Source organism: Gambusia affinis, linkage group LG14 (assembly GCF_019740435.1).
Source record: "Gambusia affinis linkage group LG14, SWU_Gaff_1.0, whole genome shotgun sequence".
Taxonomy (NCBI): Eukaryota; Metazoa; Chordata; class Actinopteri; order Cyprinodontiformes; family Poeciliidae; genus Gambusia; species Gambusia affinis.
In genome coordinates, this window is record NC_057881.1 from 10,195,544 (window position 1) to 10,206,826 (window position 11,283).

An 11,283-nucleotide genomic window follows, 5' to 3' on the forward strand; every position below is an offset into this window, starting at 1 on the left:
AGCCATCAAATAATCCATGAGTCCTTGAGGCACACAGCAGCAGTGTCAAAACACATCCATTGACGGCTAATAACAGCCAATTTGCTGCTTTCGCTGGAGATCACCTCAGCGAGATGTCGAATGTGTGGGTGAACCCCATTATTTATGGAACATAATAAGAGAGATTGACTATATGGTGCCGTTACTCCAAGCTGTCATCCAATTACTTGGTCATTAAATTCTATTTGATACGTTGAAAACTAATGTAGAACAAGGCAATTTTAGCAACACTCTGAAAATAGCTTGTTTAACAGCACAAACCAGCAGCCTCCTTTCACTGCGAGGCGCTGTCATCATGACACCACGCAGGGAATCTGATGAAAGTATAGATGCATAGATACACACTCAGTTTGCCAAATTGATCTAATTTAACAGGCTGGAAATGTAAAACCCCAAGTATAGAATATACTCAGTCATCATCTGATGTACTCACATTGTCTGTGGTGTTTTGCATTAGATGACCTTTGATAGTATTCAGAGTTTTGCTGGAGAATTGTTTCAGGGCTGCTGCATAAAACATGTTTCTTTTCATTTAATAGTCACATTTTTATACAATAATAGCAACTTCAAAATGGATGAGTAATCTCTCTAATACAGTGTTTCCAAAAGTATTCACATACCTTCAACGTTTTCATATTTTGTCTTATCACAACCACAAGCTTCTGTGAATTTTTGAAACATTAATTTTATTCTGGACTTTCAGAAGAACCATTCAAACATTTGTTATGCGCTTAATAATAGTAGCGGTGAACTTATATAGTCCAAGATTGCATGGATTTTAATTACACTTTCAAATTTGTACATGAATAACATTTAGGTCAGAATCAAATGACCAAACAGTTAAATCATCTAACAAAATAAAAAGGAAATAGAAAAACTCTAAGGCAGATACAACAGAAATAAATCACATTTTCAAACATCCTACAATTTTCTTTAATCTTATTTATCAGGGTAGCTTCAGTAAATTTGTATTTCTGTGATAGACTGTTACTAAATGGCATATATCAAATTAGACAAGTATTCCATTCATTTTTGCCTAGCCCTGATATCTCTTTATAAAGTCTAGTGCAACTACTTCCTTCAGATGTCATCTAATTACTGTGTGCAGCTTAATCTCAGTTCTCACATGAGATTAATTATTTAAGCAGCATAGATCCTATGGTAACTCTGGAGCAGCTGCAGAGATCTACAGTTGAGATAGGAGAAAAGGTCAACAGGACATCTACTAGTCTTGCACAAATCTGGACTTCACGGAAGTAATTGTTGAAAGAGACTTGGAAAATAAATGCAGTTTGCTGTGTACAGAGTTGCTACACAATCTCAAAAAATATCGAAAAATATGGATTTTGCCTGGATAAGTATGGGAAAAGAACATTTCAAACAGAAAAACATTTGAGTTTCCAGTCATTTTAAATAACATCCTGCATCAGTAATTTGTCATGTTACAGTTTTACTACACATTTATTCCTGCTCATTTGAAAGCTGAAAACTTTGTCCATTTCACAGCTTTCTGACCCATTTTCCACTTTAAATCACAGTTTTAAACTAAACTTGTGGCTGACTAGCCAAAAAATATCAAATGTGGTTCACATGCCAAATAAAACTTTGAAACAACCTTTTTCAAGTTTTAAAAAGGCATTATTTATAACTGCATGTGCTTTAAGGCTCATATGGTTTATGCTGTAGAAGAGAACTGTTCTACGTTAGTTCAGATGCTAAAAAACACAGTGAAACATCTCTTTACCATGATCAGAACTTCAGCTTTCTATTTGGGAGACATTTGGAGAAAAGAAACCACGGTGGTGGCAGCATCATGCTGCAGGGATGCCCAAACACTTGAGACTGAGGGAGATACTTACCTTATAGAAGGACAACAATAATAAGCTCTGCACTGAAAAAATGCTAAATCTTACCAAGTATGTTTAGTCTAGTCTGTAGTGTAAATATCTTTATACACTTTAAATAAGAGAAAACTAACAAACAAGTAACTTTTCAGCATGATACTGGAGCTAGTCTTACGTCAATAATTTCTTAATATTGATTGAAAAGTCACTTGTAAGTTAGTTTTGTCTTATTGTAAGTGTACTAAAATATTAGCAGTAGAAACTAGACCAAACATTCTTGGTAAGAGTTTGAATTTTTTGCAGTGCAGCGCTGTAGTGGAATGGGCTAAATCAATTGATGGACTTTAGGTCTGCAAAGCTGGCAGAAACATTACTCAGAATACCCAAAGGCGCAAAATACAATGCCACACTTTTCATATTTTAACTTGTAAAATTAAAATTTTCATCCCACTAAACAATTATGGCACATAAAATCCCACTAAAATCAAATGTTTGTAGCAGTAAGTTACATCTAGATGAGTAGATGTAACCTTTTGGGAGAAAATTAGTTTTACTACACTGTACTTTTTACTTTTACCTCAGTAATATTTTTATAACGAGTTAATGAGTAAAATGTCTGGATACCTTAATAGCTGCTTCTTATTAGTGAGATTGCGTCACCAATAAAGAAAAAATGCTTGAAGTAGAGACACACCTACAGTTTAATCTAAAGTAAGACTTCTTGTTTGTGCCAGGCTTTGTTTTAAAAGTTTTCCACCGGCTGTTCCATTTGGCACTAGAAGTACTTTACTCTGTTTTAACATACATATTTGCATTACTGACTATAAGTATTAGCTTCATAGTTTATGTCTTATGATTTGGAAAAGTCCTCCCAGGATCAGTTATTTTGTAATCATGTAATCTATTTGATTTTTTTTTTTTTTTTTTTTTAGTTTTAGTCTTTAAAACACCAGAATTTGACATAACATTTTTGTCTGTCTGGTGGCATCATTTATAAATTTATATCAGATGTTCAGATCAGTAACTCTGTACTTGAAAAGCCTTTTTTTAAACTTAGGGCTGGGCAATAAATCAATAACAAAATATATCGCGACAGGCATATGATCAATATCAGTAGATAATACATCTGATAGAATATTCATTGAACTCCGATTCAGAACCGCACAGCATTCTGGGGGATGTAGGCAGAAGAGACTTTAGCTGCTCAATTTCTCACAGCCAGTAAAGCAAAGTTGGTGAAATCAACTGACTCACTCGCTCTTTAGTTACCTAGCAACTCACTCATTCTATGGTTACCTAGCAACAACTTGTCGACTAACTGATGCAACAGCGCTTTAAAACATTTTTCCTCTGTGCCTCATAACTGCTTAAAAATAAAACAAAAACAACACTGTGGAGTAGAAACTGTGAATTGGCAGGATTTCAGATATTTAAAACAAAAAGGGAATCAATAATTATCAATTTTTAAAATCGTGATAAGTTTTTCAGCCATTTTGTCAAGCCTTATTTTTACTCTTACTGGAGTAATTCCTTAGAAGGCTACTTTGTACTTTTACCTGAGTAAAAATATGTTGAAGTAGTGCTATTATTACTTCAGTACTATTTTTGGGTACTCTACCCACCTCTCACTAAAATACGTTGCCGTTTGAGATTGTCACAAAATACAGATGTGAGCACTTTTGCTACCCGTTTTGAGAAGAAAACGGTTTGAGAGTTTCTATTTAAAATGCATCGGAGAAACTGCAGCAGCACTGCTATTAAAGTAGAGGTCCAACCTGATCTAAAACAATAAAAGGTCACAGTTAAGAGTTGAACCTCAGAGAGGCAGCGAAACAAAGCTGAGCACAGAGCTGAATCAAATCTTTGAGGATAAGGAAGATTCCAGCCTCTCCACTTGCAGAAGTAGGTCATGCAGACGCCTACAGTATGCAACTGCAGGTTAAGTGCTCGTCTTTGTATTCCAGACAGCGAAGGTCTGCTGCGGCCTCTGGAGGGGGAAGGGGGCGTCTTTGTTCTGCGTCCTCCCACAAGAGGGAGACAAGTCCACAGAAAACCACAGTTCAGGATGGGGTTTTTTTGTCCTTTCTCACATTGTTAAACTTCTAGAATCGGTGCAAATCACTAGGGAGCGTGACATTTTACATTTTCTAGAAAACAGATTAAAAAAATATAACGATTGATAAGACTAGAGAGAATCTGGAGGAGAAGAAGAAGACAGAGAGCCGGCAGACTCCAGCGCTGACCCTGCTCCGGTGCTCTGCAGTGTGAGGTAGTTGGTTGTATGGTTTCGCATAATAAACAGCCTGGAGATAACTGTACAACCTTCTAGCTTTCCCTGCGGAGTCACCCAGACTTCAGATGGACGCCTTCGGTCTACCCTCCTTTTGATATGGTAAGTATAGAGAGCGGGGCGAGAAAAAGGGCAGAAAGTTATAAAATAAATGACTTTTTGTTGAACCCAAAGAGAAATCTGTCTCAGTAAGCACATATTAAAGTAATTCTTGGGTTAAATTTAAACTAAACCTACTGTAAATGTGTTTCCTGACGTCTTTATACAGAAAAGAAGCATATCTGTTGTGCAAACAGTGAAACAGACGAACTGACAGTCTGCGCCACACACATCGCAGCTATTATTAGGTTTCAAATTATTCTAATTCGCTTTCAAGTCAGTAATTATATTTGCACAAACACAAACAACAAAACAGTTTGAGCTTGGACTGTAAACCTAATAAATCTAGATTAGGTGTGATTAGCTTTTGAGATCGCGATAATCCAGTTTTCAATACAGACACCTCGCCCTGCAGTATCTTTGATGAGTTATTTGGTGCAGTCTAACGGGATGAAGAGCCATCTGTCAATAACGGCTTCGTTTCATTAACACCACTCCAGGAGGTAATCTTACATTTTGTCAGAATTTTCACAACAGAATTAAACTGAAAGGAATAGTAATGTTTTTAGATATTCATTCACGACTTGCTTCTTTTTCTTTTTCAAAACCTAAAAATAGAAGTGAAGTGGTGCTTCTGTTTTTAAAATACCTGCAGTAGATTTCTATAAAAAATTACAAGTTTTTCCAAAAGGTCGTTTCATTTCTGCTCTTTTGATTGAAACTACTTTTTATGTTTTGCTCAGTAGCTCTGTCACATTAGCAAATTCTGCTAGACGATGAATCGTTCAAGAATTTATCGCAATAAATGATAATATTGTAATATTGTTACATTATGGTAACGACAAGAACTCATTCTCAAAGATCAATAAACAATCAATTCTAATGAACGTTTACCTCTGGAACATTTAAATATCCAAAAGAAACAAATACAATAACAGAATAAATAAATAAAATTAAAAATAAAATCTCTGTAACAAAATTGTCCTTCAAAAAAAGATCTGGTTGAGACCAAAGAACCAGATTGAAGACTTTTCTCATCCAGTTTTTGGTAGAAACAGAGAAAAAAAACAATAAATCATGCAATTGGAAATGATTGAACTTGTTTTAATTTATTATGTGATTGATTTATTGCAACAGGCCTTCTTCTCAACTCTAAGCGAAACCTTAGAGATGTGTTTTGAATCAGAAAACCTAAAAGAATGAAACAAATGTCTGATTAAACGAGCAGACATTAGTGTCAGTGTCTCCTGAAGCACGAGGCTGAACTTGCCTCCGCCTCCTTCCCCTCCCAAGTCCCCCAGTGTGTCTGGCTAGTGGCTCAGACACCCAGTATCCGCATTGCGTTGCAGCGCTCCAGCGAGGAAGGGATGAAAAAAAGGAAAAAAAAGCACATATCAGCGATCTCTGCTGAGCACTGCACAAAGAAGCAACTCCCCGGCAGGTTTCCAACTCCAGCAGAAATTCAGCCTTCACATCAGACCCACTTTACACCGGCTGTTTCTAAACAGGCAGCCGTATTAATTTGATGTAAATTGTGTATTTATATTACCCTCCATTAAATTCACTCCTATTTTATTTTAAGCTGGGACTTTAATTTGGCACATTTTCTGCCAAATTAAAGCGTGGATGCGTTGTGTGCTGACATAAACTGCAGACTGTTTGTGCTGCTGTGGTCAGAAACGGCCGGGAGGTTAATCACCTTTGGCTTTCATCCTCACACAGCTTTTCGTGTCTCTCTGCTGCCTCTTTCACACACACACACTCCGCTCCCTTTGAGATGCAGGAACCAGCAAACCCCCTTCCTGACAAACTCTCTCCTCCAGATGCAGGAGCATCGTATCGCCCAAAGACACACACACACACACACACACACACACACACACACACACACACAAGAACACATGGAGACACATGCCGTCATGTGAATGTCGCTTTTTTTTCCCACTTCTCTTGGCGAGACGGGACGTCACGCCTTGGAGAAAAAAAGTAAAAAGGGGGTTCAGAGAGTGAGCGAGACGGAGGAGAAGGAGGCGGGGACAGGGTGGTGGAGGGTGTAAAGGAAGGAGAAAGAGCGATAGCTGGAGATGCTGCATGCTTGCATAAGTAACTCTATGTGTTTGTGTGTGTTGTATGCAGGTGACACAGATTTATGAAAGGAGAGGGTGATGGTTGTTGGGGGTTGGTGGAAGTGTGGGTGCCGTTAGAGCACCATATAATGGAATCAATGCAACTGTCTGCATGTGTGTGTGTGGGGGTGAGTGCACGGGTGTGCATGTATTCGTGTGTGTGTGTGTGTACCTGCGTCGTAGGCATCGACCGTTCGGACGCTAATCGCCTGGAGAATTAGTGATGTGACTTGGCAGAGGGAGACAGGCACACACCAGAGCCAGGGACAGCGGCTGAGAGAGAGGGATAGAAGAAGAGACAAAAAAAGAAAAAGAGAGGAGAGTGAGGGATAGAGGGGTAGTGAGAGGGGGAAAAACAGAAGCTTTTTTCCCATTCGCCGCCGCGCGCTGCGCTCAGAGAAGACTGTGGAGACGGGGCAGGATAGGTTTTATGAAACGCTTTCTTCCCTAACAGATGGATAAATGTCCGTTTTTCCTGTTTCTCCTGTGGATTAATAACTGATCGTAACAGTGTGTTGTGTGCGGACCTGAGTGTAAACGTGTGTCTTTGTGTGTTTTCATGTCAGGAACAGCAGGCAAAAGCAAATGGTGAGTCCAGAATAACTTATCGGGCCGCTTAACAAACTGAGACGATCAATCCGGCTGACCGCGTCCGCCCTACATCACCCATCTCCATGTCCATTCTGTCTGATTCAGCGTTTCCACGTGTGAATGTTTCTCTGACGTCCTCCTGTCTTTGTCTCCTGTGCCTGCGAGGACAGCAGAGGAACTCATAAAACTGGGGCAGAGGAGGGTGTCTCAGTGCAGCAGAGACAAAGAGACAACAAAGAGACGCAGCGTAAATTCATAACAGACCGAACGCTACAAGTCCCTTCGGACGAGTCGCATGTTTGTCTGCACATTTTGCGCCCGGCCAGAGACAAACGTCCAGAGCTCAGGACGTGATACAGGTGTCCTCTGGACAGACCGGTGTTATTTGAGCCCCCCATGTGTGTGCCGTGTGTTTTGTCTGCAGAAAATGTTCAGGGCTGAACATCTTTGTCATGGGGGAGTGATTACATAATCCTATGAGCTCATAAGGCCTGTAGGAATATAAGAAGGCATCGCTGTCTGGCTGTCGATGAAGCACAGGCGATAATATTTACAAAAATATACACATTTCATCTGGATTTAATTTACTTTCTTTAATTCCTCCAACTTGCAGTTAAAACGGCTCTCCATTTGTATCTTCATCTTACCTCAAATGCTCAAACATGTGTCTGCCAGCAGAGGGCGCTTTCTTTGACTGTTATACCCCACAGCCCTGCGCTGAATGAAAGGCGTTGGCTATGCCACTGAAACAGACGATAAAAAGGGATTATAAATAAAGAACAATTGAGTAGATCCACTGGCACTGTTATTTCTGCAACAAACCGAACTTTAACTGAGTGCGTCTGTCTCCGCAGGATGGGATCCGGTCCAGGTTCTGCAGAGCGTCTATGACAAACGGCACCCCAGCTTCTGTGACGTAGGAACTGTTTCTTATTTTAGACCTTGTTTTTCTCATCCAGCAGGATGCAGTTAATATTTAAAGCATCATAAGTGTGAAAGTTAAGTGTTAAAACTTGAATTTGGTGGGTCGCACAGGTGTGCTTCATTGTCCCTGAGACCCTTAACCTGTGATGATGTAAAAGGTCACAGGTGAGGTCCTTGGGAACAACGTTTCATGCATTTGCTTCCAGCAGAATTAAACATTTTAAATCCTTTTTCTCAGAATATATTTTTAAAATGTTGACAGAAAACCTGTCAGATGCTGAATCTGTAGGAAACGTTTTCAGTCATCATGGAAACCTGAGACAAAGGACGTTTTATTTCCAAGGGGACAGTAGCTTTTGGCTGGCTTTGTGCGCTGTGTTGCTCCACGTTTCAATAAAAAGACAGCCAAGGTTTGTGACCCCGATGTTTTCAGCTACGCAGGACTCATTCATTCATTCATTCAGATTATTATTAATTTTTAATAAAGCCACAGCTTGGGAAAAGCCTTATTCTGTTTTTGTTTTGGAGTAAAATAGTAAAACAATGAAAATAAAATGATGTTCTCCAGAAGGTTTTCAGATAAACTTTGGTTATTGATATATTAATTGTCACACTTCCACTTTATTAAAACCTTTTTTTATTGCTCTGAAAATTCCCGACTTATTAAAATAAAGGCAGATAAATGCTTTAATTTATTTCCCATTTCCAACAATTCATGTCTTTTTATGGTATTTTATTTCATTAACTTTTTCTGTAGGTTTAAACCTGTTTGGTTATCTTTTGATTTGTTTCTCATTTGATTAATGTAGTTTTTAACACTTAGACGCAGTCATAAATAAAATGTAATTTTATGTTTTGTCTTTATTTGGTTGTGGTTAAATGTATTAAATCTAATGTTTTTTAAGTCATTGCCTGACATTTCCAGACCGCAACTTCAAACAGTGAGGTGGAAATAAAAATGTGCTTTGCTATATCCTTATTTTGATGTTAAACATACGATTAATGCAACTTTTTATTTCAGTGTGAGATTTTAATACTGTAACAAAAAATGTTGAGATTGATGTGAAAAGATGCGTTACATCCAGTTAATAATAATAAACAATAAATCTCTAGTTAGTGAAGACAAACTCCAAAACATCTGGAGTTAAAACTACAGATACAAACCAAGTTTTTTTTACCTTTTCACTCTTTCACAGGGTTGAAACCACACATCCTTTTCCATACACTTTGGTATTTTACGTTACTTTGTGTTGGTTTTGCACATAAACTTACACATTAGTCTGTGGCAGTTATGAGACAAAATGAGAGAAATTTCAAGGGTCATGAACATCTTTGCAAGGCATAAAAACTGAATGATTTGCATCTGGTTTAGTTGTTTACAGTTTCTTTCAAGTGAAAAATTACTGACTTCAAACTCCAATATTCCTGAGATTCATCTTAAAGTTTTAGCAAATGTTTGACTTTTTCAAACTCAGAAATATTCTTATTTTTTTATGGAAACCCTGTTTTTTCTTGAACACTTTCAACTTTTATAACTCTGAAATGAGTTTCCTGTTTTTCTAGAAAAGCGTGTAGGTTAACAAAAACATTTCTGAGTTTTTTCTCATAAACTTTTGACTTTTCAAACTCAGAAATTTCCAAGATTTTCCTAGAAATTTTCTGCATTTTCTCTTGCAAATCTTCAAATATTGGAGAATTTCAGAATTTTTATTTTTTATTTTTATTTTTTTCATAAAAAATTATTTTCAAAATTGTCATGTTTTTTGTAGAAGATTTTTTTAGATTAATCTCAAAAATATTTTCTTGCAAATTTTAAATTTTTGGAGCTCAGAAATTTCTGGGGGTTTTTATTTCTGGGATTGATCTCCTTTTTTTGTTCACAAATTTTAGACTTCTGAGAATCAAATCTCAAGAGATTTTTTTCTAGGAAAATTTAAAATTTTTCAAATTCAGAATTTTTTTTTTTTCTTTTCCTAGAATTTTTTTTAGATTAATGTCAAACTTTCTGTGTTTTTTCTAGCAACATTTTTGACTTTTTCAAACTAAAATATATCCATATTTTCTAAGGAAAATATCCATGTTTTTTAGAACATTTTCAACTTTTCTGAAATTACCTGTTTTGCTTTTGTTTTTTTTTAGAAAAGTGCGTAAATTAATTAAATTAAATTTCTGAGTTTTTTTCTCAGAAATCTTTGATTTTTCAAACTTTTCAAAATTTCCAAGTTTTTTCTAGAAAGTTTCTGCATTTTCAAATATTTCAGAATTTTTCAATTTTTCAAACTCAAAAATGTTCATGTTTTTTGTAGATCTTTTTAGATTAATAATTAATAGATTAATGTCAAACTTTCTGTGTTTTTTCCAGCAACATTTTTGTCTTTTTCGACATTTTTGAAATGTTCACGTTTTTATTCTCGTAACTTCTGAGTTTCTTGACATACATTTCCTCCTCTTTTTCCTCCATCTACAACGTTTCCAATGTGCCGACCTCGAGGTTCTACGTCAGAACCTCGAGGTCGGCTCTGCGGCTCTCGGCCCGACACCCAGCCAGCGTGTCTTGGCGCTCCCTGGCTCTGCGCCTCGTGCGTATTTGTGCATCCCAGGACGGTTGACATTGATTGTGCAGGAGACAGACTGAGACACATTAGTACCCAGCTCGCACTCGCTGCTGAAAAACACATTAACTGGCTGCATTGGGAGCCCTGTCTGGTAACCATGGTAAAGCACACAGGCTGGGAGGAGGCGGCGGGCTGAGACGGGGCAGCGGGTTCAGCGCGCCGTCTCTCAGGGGTTGTCTTTCTCAAACGCTCCTTTCCCTTTCCTCCGGCCACGTCTGTCATTGTCTCTCGGCCTCTCTTGTCTCACACTGACAGCTTCTCTCTCTTTCCCTCTCTATTTGTCTCACATATTAACACATTTGCATATTTCTTTTTTCTTTGTCTTAGATTCTTCCTGCTGACCCTGACATTACCTCATTCTCCTCCCCCTTTTCCAGCCACCATGTGCAACATAATCTGTCTGCCTCTTGTTGTTTGCCGTCTTTTTCTGGCCTTCTCGTCTCGGCCGACATGATTCCTCGATGAAGACAGGAAGGACAAGCGTGGGATAAGCTCAGCTAAAATTACAAACTGCGTGAAGAGAGATTCAGATTGTGGAAGTTTATGACAGCTTGCTGAATTCATCCTGTCATTTTAGATGAATAAAGTGTCTAAACAAGCCTGCTGTTGTCATCTAATATTAATGTTGACATTTTGTCTGTATTGTGGAGTATTTTTAATCTTGTTTCCTGTTTTGTATGTATTTTATATCCTTTGCAGCCAATAAATAATTTTATATTCTATTATACTACAAACTATTATAATGAATATTATTT

General features: G+C 37.7%; 1 long non-coding RNA gene across 3 annotated transcripts in view; it reads left to right on the plus strand.

Moving 5' to 3' along the window:
- The window catches only part of LOC122843099, a 35,446-nt gene extending 24,318 nt beyond the window's left edge, over positions 1–11,128 (plus strand). For all 3 annotated transcript variants that reach the window (XR_006372665.1, XR_006372664.1, XR_006372666.1), the window contains 2 exons: positions 7,844–7,905; positions 10,856–11,128. This is a non-coding gene — a long non-coding RNA (uncharacterized LOC122843099). The remainder of the gene's footprint in view (positions 1–7,843; positions 7,906–10,855) is intronic.
- Positions 11,129–11,283: the final 155 nt, after the last annotated feature.